The sequence below is a fragment of the Pituophis catenifer genome, unplaced genomic scaffold (assembly GCF_029215685.1).
Source record: "Pituophis catenifer annectens isolate HBS135680 unplaced genomic scaffold, rPitCat1.0.hap2 SCAF_9, whole genome shotgun sequence".
In the NCBI taxonomy this organism is placed as follows: domain Eukaryota; kingdom Metazoa; phylum Chordata; class Lepidosauria; order Squamata; family Colubridae; genus Pituophis; species Pituophis catenifer.
Window position 1 is genome coordinate 7,038,447 of NW_027256889.1, and position 13,039 is coordinate 7,051,485.

The window sequence follows — 13,039 nt, forward strand, 5'->3', positions numbered from 1 at the left end:
AACCACAATAGCTACGTATGTGAAGCAGACAGATTGAAAAGCAAACAACCCCTTCTGGCATAGCATGAGGTATGAAACCGGGCATTGTATCTGAGCTAAGCTCAAGCAAGGGAATCCTTTCTCCACAGGTATTAACCAGCTCCTTTAATAATAACTGGATGGGATGGCTTGAAACAGAGCCTGGAGCCTTCCTGGTGTGTATGTTTAGCCAGTGTAGGAAACTCATCCACATCAACAGGTAATGACACCAACATGAGCACTGGCGATGCAGTGATCACACCAATGCTGGAACTCCATGCTTGTAACAAGACATCTGATGTCTATAGAACCAAGCAGTCTGTTTCCTCTGCTTCCCCATGACCAAAACCGTTATATGCCATCCTTTCTTAGCATTGCTTTCCTTAAGCGTTATTGGAGCCCACATTCCTTGCCAAGACGGCTGAAAGTTGGGAATGCTGTGTAGGAGCCCAACACATCTGGAGAACAAAGGAGGGGAATGATGGCATCTGCAGAAGAAAGCACCCCAGTAAGTCCTGTTTCAAGAGAACGTCCCTGCCATCTGATTCCATGCTTAGCATAATTGACTGCCGGCTACCTGCAATTTGGCAGTTCGAATCTCACCAGGCTCAAGGTTGACTCAGCCTTCGATCCTTCCAAGGTTGGTAAAATGAGGGCCCAGATTGTTGGGGGCAATAAGCTGACTCTGTAAACCGCTTAGAGAGGGCTGTAAAGCACTGTAAAAGCGGTATATAAGTCTTAGTGCTTTTGCTATTAACAGTGGTATTGGCCCAAACAGAGAAGAAAAACTGGAAGTCTTATTAGACGCCCCTAATCATATTAATATATACCCCAGACTATGCTTTGCTAATTACAGTATTTTCCCTTGCCCCAGATTACCTCCTCTTCAGTTTTTTTCAGACAACCATAAAAACTCCAATTTCCAATGAGAAACACTTTGGCATCCCTACCAAGCTCAGGAACAGCCACAGCCACCTTTCCAATTAAGGTCCTTTTTTATTTTGCAAGAAAGCTTTGAGGGAAAAAAAAGCTGGTGCTTGGGACTAAACTGGGGACCACCAGAGAGAAAAGGAACAATCTGGCATCCTTAAGTTAGCCTTCTCCTCGTAGAGAGGTTTTATAATATAAGCAGACAGGGCCCAACAATTAAATTGTTTCTTCCCTGCAACTCCCAGACGGTAGGTAGGAATATAAAAAGGAAGAGAAGCTCCGGCAGCCTTTGCAAACATGAGGACTAATATTAAAACAATGTTTATTAATAAGAAGAGATCGAACTTTTGGCCTTCTCTTTTAGGGCCATTTCTTCCAGTACTTATACTGATATTTATTGTAAGAGGAGGAAATTGTTTTTCTCCCCTAAGATGGAACTGCAACCTACAAATCACCAACTTTTGGGGGGGGGAAGAAAGAAGGGAAACCCATAACAGTTCTACAGCAGTTATGCATATTCTCTCTTCCCACTTCTGTCTTTCTATCAGTATGAAACCAGGCCAGGGAGGGTTTAAAAACTAGAAGCAGATACACTCTCTATTCACGGTTGTGCTAACACCAGGGACGTGAAGAGGCATCCCGAAGGGTGTGCAAGCAAGGAAGATGGGAACAAGCAGAAAGAAGAGACAAGACAGGGCAAGATGGAGAGGGGGGGGGGTTCATGCTGCAGACCTCATCTGGCTAACGTCTGGCATGAGCTGGCAGAAACGGAGTATATAAAACCTGGCGGAAAATGGTGCAGTGGTGAAATGGATGAGTACTACAGGCGAATGAGGAAGCAAGGTGAGATCGTAGGCTCAAGGATGGATAAAAAAAAAAAACGACGACAGTAGAAGGTTGAAGGCATCGCACGGCGGAGGCTAAAGAATGAATAAGGATGGCTGAGTGGGAGATGGGGGGACGATGACTCCTAGTTAGAAGACGCCGAAAGGGATCAGTTCCCTATAAGGGAGGTGGGTGAATAGGGAGACACAGAAGGCAGTCTCTCGGTTGCGATGGGTGTGAATGGGGAGACAAAGGTGGAGACGAGGAGATGGCTGAACTGAAGCAATTGATGGACATGCATTACAGCAATGTCCGCGTTTCAGCCCAGATGGGGAAACGGAGGCAGCGTGCCATTGCCCACCAGCCATTAAGTTCGGACATGGGACAGATTTCAACAGAGAGATACAGACAAAATATATTTCTTCGGCTGTGGGGCTCCAGCTTCAGCTCATGGCCGTGAGATAAGGCAACCCTGTTCCTTAATTCTCTGAAATCTCCCCTCTTTTTGCCAGGTCTCCAAGTAATCTTCCTAATACGAGCTAGAATAGATTAGAAAACTCCCATTTTTGCAACCGTCACCCACATGACCGGGGGGGGGGGGCTAGAAATAACTGGCACTGTAGCTTCACAGATCCAGAAGGCATCGATGGTGGCTGCGCTGGCAACAAAGAGAAATATGAAACAACCCCTTGGCACCTTCCACTGAGTGAGAGCTTTTGTCCCATCTTCCGTAAGCACAGATATGGGCCAGGGATCTGGGAAACTTAAAAGAAAAGGTAGGGAGACTGAGAGAGAGCAAAGGGATGATGAAGAGGAGGAGGAGGAGGAGGAGGAGGAGGAGGAGGAGGAGGAGGAGGAGGAGGAGGAGAACAGGCAAGGTGATGAGACTGGTGCAATATTTCTCTTCCTTCCAATCTTCTCCTCCTACCTGCCACCCCCAGGTTCCTACTTGGTTGCAATATTCTCCTTAACTCGTTTCACACATGCATATACAACCCCGTTGTAGAGCTGATCAGGAGGTCCAGTTCTGGCTCTATGATGAGCACGAAAGCAGGGGTGGAGGCACCGCTGAGACAATCTAAGACTGCAAGCTTGTATTTCTCTAGGTCAGGGGGAAAAAAAATCGACTCTACGTGCATGCTTTACAAAACCTCCAGCAAACCACCTCTGTTGTTGGAGGGTCCCAAAACGTATCTTCTCCAAAGCCTGACATAAACGCATACCCTCTGCGTACAAAGCACATCTTCTCTCTTAACTCAGTTATAATTTCCCGTGCCCAAGATCTGGCCTCAAAGCATTAAGTAACAAGGAAGCTTATACAAACATACCAATCAAATTATATATATATATATATATATATATATATATATATATATATATATATATATATATATATATATATATATATATAAGCAGAGATAAATGAGTGCTTAGATTTCAATAAGTAATGCATATATGTAGACTCACACACACGCATCAATACATCAACTGTTAAACCCGACAGGAGAACATGCTACCTTTAAGGCGGGGGACGGGGGCAGTTATTGTATTTTAATCCAAACTAATCCCCATTCACCATCTGCATTAAAGACGAAAGATGCCAGAGATCATATTTTTTTAACTTTCAGCAGACAAATATACCTTATTCCTCTAAAAAGGGCTGGATACAGGGAACCGTCATCACCTCGGATAGGGAGAACAATCATTTTGGTTGTCCGTCACTGCTCTGAACTCCTTCTGGGTGGGGCAAGGATGTGGACCTAGAAGTATTATTATTTTTTTTTTTATAAAGCTGCCTTTTCTAACTGCATAAAAAAAATATTTTAAAGCTTACGGCTGTTCTGTACGTCTCCTCCACCTCCCCATTCCTCACCAGATGTCTGCTATCTCCAAAAAAAGAGAAAGGGGAGGGGGGATGAAGGCCACTTAGTCTGAGCTTTCAAGGCTTTTCTGACCTAAAAGGAGCTGATGGGAAGATGTTAAGCCAAGGTTTAAGGGGACAGTCTGCATTTCTGTTACCCAATGATGGAAGCCAACACAAAGAGGGCGAAATTCACACTAGCGATGGGTCAGAGAGAGGAGCCCCGAGAGAACTCTAAGAGAATGCCAAGGAACACCTGCGTGGCGCATACAGAGATAGGAAATGCTGCCGTTAGGAGCCCCAACCGGGTCTGAAGGAATGAGGTTAAGAGACCTAGATCATCATTTGTTCCTAACTGGGGTAAGGTCCTCATGACGCGGGAGATGTTCTCCTCCAAAGTGACTGTGCAAGACAGATTCCCGAGGGTGGGGAGCCCGAAGACGATGTCCCTTGCTCTGCTAGATGATGCCCCACCCTGGAACATTTGAGCAGAGGCTGTCTGTGCACAAACTCACACATGCGCGGAGGAGCTGGCACCTCTGATGAAGAACATATGCCTCTGTAGCCTTGGACTGCAGATATGTTTATGAACACGGGTTCCCTTTCCAGAGGGTGCATGCCATGCCATGTCTGCCGTATTGTGCGTGCATGCGTGTGCCCATGTAACACGTTTGCCTCTCTATGGGAAGGGAAGGAAGGAAAAAGGGGGGAAAAAAAGGAGAGGCCGTTGGGGAACAGCCAAGCTTCTGGGCAGGAGAAGAGCAAGGTTTCGTTACATAAAGGGGCATGAGAAAGCGACGGCGTCTCCAGCCGCTACCAGCATGGTGCAGGGCTCCCCTCCCCGTTTATAGCCCCTAGACCTTGCTCTCCTCCTAGACAAACTGATTTATGCCGAGGCGAAAACTCTGCCAATGAATGGAGGCTACGCGGAGAGAGACCCCTGACCTCGCCCGTGACCTCTGACCCTGTCTGGCTTCACAGACAGGCTGCAGCTGGGTCTCTCCCCCTTGACCCTTTAATTCCAGACCTGCCCTAGCCCCACCAAGGAGCCCCGCCAGACATTAACCCTCTGAGTGCTGCATCTCTCTCTCTCTCTCTCTCTCTCTCTCTCTCCTTCTTAGTTGCTCTTGGGAAAAGAAGAGGAAGGGGGGGAAAAAATAAAAGCCGACATAATTAAGACTCGTGAAGCCTTTACCTGAGCTTAAGTTTGGGGATTGGCTGCATTTTTGGAAGCGGAGATTTTGTGCAACTCATCTTCCCCGCCACATCTGAACCCTGGCCCACCCCATTTCAGCGGTCCTATAGCTTTATCCTAAAGTCACGCTCTCCGGCCCCACGCTGCGCTTGCCTGCCCTCTCTTGCCTTCTGAGATCATTCAGTCTGCCAGGTTCCAGTCAACACACACACACACACACACACACACACATAAAAATGTACAACCCTGCCCCCCCCACCCCGCCAATTTGAACCCCGAGCAATCGCTGCTGTTTCTCTCTCTCTCTCTCTCTCTCTCTCTCTCTCTCTCTCTCTCTCTCTCTTTTTTTTTTTTTTCTGGGCTCCTCCTCCTCCTCTTCTTCCTCCTCCTCTCCTGTCGCACTCAACTCCTCCTAAATCTCAGCCCTTACTCCCGCTCCTCCACACAAGGAAGGTCGATATCCCCAGCCTCCCCAGGCACCCCCTCCTCTCCCCTCCCGGCCCCCTTTTCCTATTCTAAAGAAGGGCAGGTTAGGGGCAACAAGTAGCAGCAAAATGTACAGTCATTGGAGATGGGGAGGAGGTGGGGGGGGAGAGAACAGAGCTCCTCTGCCCGCCCTCCCCCATTCCTGCCTGCAACTGCAGAGAGGTGCATCCTGGGATGAATAAATTACACGGGCAATGGAATGGCAAGCACAATTCAGGGACAGGGAGAGAAGACAAGCAAAAATAAGAGTGGGGGGGGGAGGTTTGAGAGAGAGAGAGAGAGGGAGAGAGAAAGAATCACCCCTGCCTGCATTAATCCCCCTTGCCCCCCCTTTTTTTTAAAAAAAAGCCAGCATCCCAATGGTCTGTCACTCAGGAGGTCAAAGGCATAATCAGATAATAACCTGTAATTGCTCGAATTCCTTTGCAACCATCATATTAAAATCTTTTTAAGGCCCCGATTCCGAGACCCTCTTTCCTCTCCACCCCCCCTTGATAATCCACCCACCACCACCCCCCAACCTAACTCTCCTATATAAAGGAAGGGGAACCTTATTTGCTTCCCCATTTCCCCACCCCCATCTCTTTCTTCCCCACCGCAGTCCAGGAAGGATCCTTCCATCCATGCACCTATTTCTGATTTACTACTCCCTCGGGTGGTGGGGAAGGGCAGGCGGGATGGGGGGGAAGGACCGTTTTCTTTGCAAATCTCAAATTTTGGTTCATACAGAGCACCCCGGTTTATGACTGAAAACAGGCAGGAGGGCATCAGGGGGTTGGGGGGAAAAGGGTTCAGACGTGCTGAGCCTTAGACTGCATGAGCCTTAGACTGCAATCGTGGGCACAGTTTTTGGGGAACTTCCTTAAAGGAAAATCCAAGCAGAACCCCCCTTCCTCTCTCTACCCCCCCCCCCATTTACTCCAGACTGTTTCTGCTCCAAGAGAGAGAGAGATGGGGGGGAGGCCGGAGAGGAGAATTAAATAAATGATTCTTTAAAATAATAATAATAATAATAATATGAACCTGACTGCCCTCTTCGCCTTTATACAGCCTCAACTTCCTTCCTTGGCAGACCTTCCCATTATCTGCACTGCCTGCCTGCCAGCCACCCCACCCTGCTCACCTACCTGATCCGCTGGGAGGAGGGACTGCAGTGGTCCATCCTCTCCCCCCCCCCCACACACACACCATGTAGAGCTCCCACAAAGTGTGCATTGTGGCGGGAAGATGAGGAGGTTGGGGTGGGGGGGTGGGGGAGAGAGATGCAAAAGAACAAAGAATGTGTGTCTTTAAGGTGCAGGGGCCCAGGAGCGGGGAAAACAGGGGGCTGCCTTGTAATTCTGGAAACGTAGGAAAGACCCTCCCGAGGAGAGAGAGAGAGGGGGGGGTCGGCTTCCAATCCTCTCTTCAAACTTGACCTCCGCTCTGCTTCTCTTTCGTTCTCTCTCTCCTTCTCTCTCTCTCTCCCTCTCTTCTCCTCCCCCCCCATCATTCCAGCCTTTTTTTTTCTTTCTTTCCTTTTTTTTTTTTTTGCACAGGAAAATACACAGTGCAAGAGAGCTGAGTGGAAAGGGGCCCCCGTAGGGGAAACGGGGAAGGGGAAGGAGGAGATTGGAGGGGGGGGGGGAATCTGTCCAGCCAGAAGCTGTTGCTGCACCTGCAAGGGAGGGGAAAAGTTGCCTCTTCGGTCTCTTCTCTCTTTGCATCTATTTATTAACCCCCCACACCCCACCCCACACCCCGAGATCCAAGGAATGAAGGGCAGGGTGGACTGGGGGGCGGAGGGGGGTGCAAGAGGTGGGGGTTGGGGGGGGACCGCATGGAGAGAAAGCCCAGGAGAAAGCAGCCACGTCTGGAACAGAAGGGCCAGGGGTCTGTGGGTGGGTAGGTGGGGGTGGGGGGGAAAGTTGGGGTTGCGGTTGTGGCGGGGGGGGGGGGCAAGAGAAGCAGGCAAAGAAGGCGATCTCCGATTCTCTCCCCCCCCTCTTTCTCTCTCTTCCCCCCCTTGAAGAAATCGGAAAGGTGAAAAAGGGGGAGGGGGTAATGAGAAGCGGGAAGGGAGGAATTCCCCAATTGGGGGGGGGGCTCGGGAGAGGGAGGGGGGGTTGATGGGGGTGGGAAGGAATGACAAGAAGGGCGAATTTGGGGCGGTGGGATTCCCTAGGCCCCTGGGGTGCGGGTGGAGAGAGAGGGGGGGGGTCGTGGGAAGGGACCGAAGGAGGGGAGGGTCGCGCGGCGGGGCAGGGGGTCTACCGGTGGATCGGGAGCCTCTGGTCTATCTAACCAAGGAGGTTAACCAGCCGGGGAAAGCGAGCGAGGCAAAGGGGGGGCTCCTGCGGAGGGCGACCCCCCACCACCTCCAGCCCCCCCCCCCATTCCCCCCACTCCACGCCCGGGTTGGGGTGGGATGGGGGGGTGCAAGCAAAAGAAGTGGCGGCGCAGGGCTCCTCCGCCCCCCCACCCACCCACCCCCCAGCATCTGGATGGCGACCCTCGCCGAGCACTCACCTGCAAGGGTGCCCGACCGAGCCTCCTCCTCCTCCTCCTCTTCTTCCTCCCTCTTCTTCTTCCTCCTCCTCCTCCTCCGCCGCCGCCTCCTCTTCTGCGTCTCCACCGGCAACCAGAGCCAGTCTCCGGGGCCCGCCAGCGCTGCATGCTGGGACGGCCTCTTTGGGGGTGCTGGTGATGTCATTGGTTGGAGAAAGTGGTGGGTTGCAGGAGGGGGGGGTTGGAAAGAGGCGGCGGGCGGGATATGAGATTCAACAACCCCCCCCCTCCAGGAAAAAAAAAGGGGGGGGGTGCGAGCGTTGGGCAGCGCGAAGAAAGGAAAGGCGAGCCGAGCTGAGCCGAGCCGAGCCAGGCAGCCTCTCTCCCTCCTTCCCTCCCTGCTTCCCTCCTTCCTTCCCTGCCTCGCCTCCGGCTGGCGGGTTTCGCCGCTGCGGGGATCGCCAGAAAGCCAGCACCGGCGCTCGGTGACTGCGGGATCCGTTGCGGGATCCACTTTCTCCCCCCCACCCCCTCCAAAAAAGTCCGTCCGCAATGCACACTTCAAAGCCATAGCGAGGGTGGGTGGGATGGGGGGGCGGCTGCTGCTGCCCCCCGCAGCCAGCCGGGAAGGAGGAAGGTTGAGCTTGCTTGCCTGCCTGCCTGCCTGCCTGCCTGCCTGCCCGGGATTGGGGGGGTGGGAGGGGGGGTTGGAAGAGGGTCAGCCGGCTGGATCCAGTCCCCGGGTGCTTTTTTTTTTTTCTTCTTCTCCTCCCTCCCTCCCTCCCTTCCTTCCCGGGGTTGAGGAGCGGTAGAGCATTTCCAAGCGAGGGTGGTGATGATGGTGGGAGTTTATAATTTATAATTTAAACGGGGCTCTGCGATCGATGCTGTTTTTTTCCCCCACCCACCCCCCGAATTGGAAGCCTTTATGGCAGTGGGTCTCAACCTTCCTAATGCTGCGACCCGAGTTCCTCATGTTGTGGTGACCCCCCCAACCATAAAATTATTCCTAAAACCATTGAAAATATGTGTTTTCCTATGGTCTTAGGCGACCCCGGTGAAAGGGTTGTTTGACCCCCCCCAAGGGGTCCCGACCCACAGGTTGAGAACCACTGCTTTATGGGGAAAGCGCAGGCTTGGCGAGAGTTCCTCTGGGCATGTGCGGAGCGCCCTTTGCTCCAAAGGCTGCCTCTCTTGCACCGCCGTCGTTCCTTCCTCCGTTGAGTGCTCCAACACATAGGTAAGGGGTGGGGGGGACGGGACACGATCCACCATCACCCCTCCTTCCCTGAGGTTTCCATGCAGGTGGGCGATGAATGCAACCGGGAAGAAAAAGGCACCACCGGGCTAAAGCGGATGGGGAAATTGTCTGCCTGTCTTGTCTTTCCAAAGGAAATCCTAAAAATGTTCGGTCTCCGTGTCGGATCAGTTGCTCTCCAGCTCCGTTTTTTTTCCCCCTCGAACAACCTGCAGGGGGAAGAAGATCTGGAGTCTAGCCCGCTCGATCCAATCCCAAACGAATGGCTTTCCACCCGATTGCTAACCTCCTCTTTTGGATTTGCAAATTCTGACATAAGATCTAACTGGATCCCGGCCGGACTAGAGGATCCTTTTTAAGTTAGAACAGGCTTAGACATTTTTTTCTAATTATTATTTTTAAATCTTCCATGGGACAGATTGTAGTTTAGACAACAGGATCCCAGATTATAATGAGAAGCATCATTATCTATTAAAAATAAATAAATAAACACAGTGTTTGCATTGTAAAAGCTTTTTGACTTGACGCAGCAAGGAGGCCCAGAAAATGATTTAAAAATGCAGGAAAATATGTCTATAAACCAGTCTGCCCACTTGAAGATGGGTGGACTTCAACTCCCAGAATTCCCCGCTGCCAGCATTGGGAATTCTGGGAGTTGAAGTCCACACATCTTCAAACTTCCCTTGAGAAACACTGGCCTAAGACAATCACTTAAACATACACATCTTTTATGTACAAACTACGCACTACCTACATACACGCCTCAACAAACCTGAAGAAACATTTAAATAAAACACAGGTTTTAAGAAAAGAACATTCGGAAACAGAACCATTCAAAGGGGTATAAAAAGGGGGGGGGGGTGTGGAAATCAAAATGGCTTCAACCACATCATTTTGAAGTCCTGCTCTTTTCTATATGTGTCAACTTAGTTGAAAAGTATTTACGAATAGCCAGCGCGTGTGTCCCTTTAAAAAAAGGGAGGGGCTCCAATTGGTGGCCACCATTTTGACTTTTTTGACACCTCCCACTGTAAACACCTGGGATCAGCCTCTAAAAAATGGGAGCGAAAAGAGCCTTGTAGCTCAATTACACATTTCTGTCCTGTAGTAATTCAATCTACATTTCTAAATCCCATTATTCTTTTGTCTCTAGAGAATAGGAGCAAATTCACATTAGAAGCAGATGCCTGAAACTGCAGCGAGAGTTATGTCTGTTTCTTACCAAACTTTAAAACGGGCAGGAAGCAAACTTGTCCAATGGAAGTTTGTTTGTTTGTTTGATGTAATTTGCTTGGTCCCTTACTCACCTCAATTGCAAGATTGTGGGTGGCTGATTAAAAAGAAAATTGAAACAATAAGCTTTTTTTTTTTTTTTTTTGGCTTTTTGCGATTGTGATGCGATTTTTTTCTTTCTTATTTTGGTTTTGAAGATATTTCGCTGCTCGGGGGTCCCTCGTTGAGGTGGGTGGCCCTATAAATTAAATAAATATATCAAACGGCAAGTAACACAAAAGAGCAATTTAAATGAGGAACACTGAACTTGTTATAAAGTCCGTGGATATGATCGCTTAATTCAAATGGTTTCATTTCTCAAAAAGTTGCCGGGAGGCGGGAGGTGGGGGGGGGGGTAGAGGAGAGATTAGATGACATCATTTTTATTTTTCTCTGGGAAACTATTACCCTTCCACAAAGCCGATAAGGTTTCAAAAACAAAGGATGTAATCTGTCTCACTATGGGATGTTAAAGAACAAAGAAAGAATCGTGTTTAAAAGCCAAAAAAACTCACAACGTTTTGTTGTTATTATTACTGCATTATTATATTTTTGTCCCACCTTTATATAAAATGCTTTGGCCAGCTCAAGGCAACAAGCGTACTTACTATTCCTATTTTCCCCACAACAACAACCCTGTGAGGTGGACTGGGCTGAGAAAGAGGAACAGGCCCGAAGTCCCTCCAGCAGGCTTTTATGCCTAAGAAGGAACTAGAACTCACCGTCTCCTGATGATTGGCCCAAGGTCACCCAACCAACTTTCATGCATAAGGCAGGACTAGAACTCACAATCTTGTGATTGGCTCAAGGTCGCCCAACTGGTTTTCATGCCTAAGGCGGGACTAGAACTCCCAGTCACCTGGTGATTAGCCCAAAGTCACCCAGCCAACTTTCATGTCTAAGGCGGGACTAGAACTCACAATCTCGTGATTGGCCCAGGGTCGCCCAACTGGTTTTCATGCCTAAGGCGGGACTAGAACTCACAATCTCGTGATTGGCCCATGGTCGCCTAGCCAACTTTCATGTCTAAGGTGGGACTAGAACTCACAATCTCATGATTGGCCCAAAGTCACCCAGCCGACTTTCATGCATAAGGCGGGACTAGAACTCACAATCTCGTGATTGGCCCAAGGTCACCCAACTGGTTTTCATGCCTAAAGTGGGACTAGAACTCCCGTCACCTGATGATTGGCCCAAAGTCACCCAGCCCACTTTAATACCTAAGACAGGACTAGAACTCACTGTTTCCTAAAACGGGGGGGGGGGGGAGGGGGATAATTTCATAAATGGGGGCTAATACACAAAAAACTATTTCTTGGTCACATCCAGCTCAGAGGTGGGTTTCAGCAGGTTCTGACCAGTTCTGGAGAACCGGTAGCGGAAATTTTGAGTAGTTCGGAGAACTGGTAGTAAAAATTCTGACTGGCCCCGCCCCCATCTATTCTCTGCCTCCCAAGTCCCAGCTGATCAGGAGAAAATGGGGATATTGCAGTAACCTTCCCCTGGAGAGGGGTAGGAATGGAGATTTTACAGTATCCTTCCCCTGCCATGCCCACCAAGCCACACCCACCAAGCCATGCCACGCCCATCAAGCCACACCCACAGAACCAGTAGTAAAAAAATTTGAAACCCACCACTAATCCAGTTCCTATCAGATGGCACTTTGAGGAAGTTCCCCTGAAGCTGAATAAATAGGCTGAGGATTATGGGCCTTCAAAACCTGGATCCTAAGCTTCAAAAAGATTTAAAGGCAAGCACTGTAGCCCCCCTGTAATGTTGGGTGGTGGTGGAGGGGGAAACCCACATTTATGTCCGACCTCATCATAGGGCCTCCTTTTTAAGGCCAAGCGTACTTGGGAGCAGGGAGCTGGAGAATTCTGAAATTTCTAGAAAGCTATAAGAATTCTGGGAGCTGAAATCCACAAGTCTTAAAAGTTCCCCAGGTCAAAAAACACTGGTTTTTACAATACTCTGAGGACTAGCATTTGGATGTACAGTTAATCTTCCTCTTATGACCACAATCGAGCCCACAATTTATATAGCTTAGTGAGACAATTGTTAAGTGAGTTTTGCCCAGGAGTGAAATCTACTTCCGACGGTTCGGAAATGTGCGCTCTGTGCACACGCGCTTGGACCCTCTCCGCATGCGCAGAGGGTAAAAAACAGGTTACTTCCTAGTTAAAACCAGGAAGTAACAATGTCTCGGTGGGTGGGCGGAGCCTCGTGCTGCCGCCGCTACCAGTTCTCCGAACCACATGCCGCCGCCGCTACCGGTTCGTTCGAACCGGTCCAAACCGGTAGCATTTCACCCCTGGTTTTGCCCCTTTTTACGATTTTTCTTGCCACTGCTGCTAAGCGATTCAATTCAGTTGTTTGGTTCATAACACACTTGTTAAGTGAATCTGGCTTCCCCATTGACTTTGCTTGTCAGAAGGTCTCAAAAGGGGATCACATGACCCCAGGACATGTGCAAAACCGTCATCAATATGAACCAGTTCCTCAATGGTAACTTAACACCATGGGATTATTATGCTTTGCAAACCATGGGTGAGCAGAAGGGGGAAGTACGGTTCATCCTCGACTTACGACCACCATTGAGCCCAACGTTTCTGTTGTTAAGCAAGTCACTTGTTCAGTGAGTTTTGCCCGATTTTACGATCTTTCTTGCTGTAGTTGTTAAGTGAATCTGGCTTCCCCATTGCCTTTG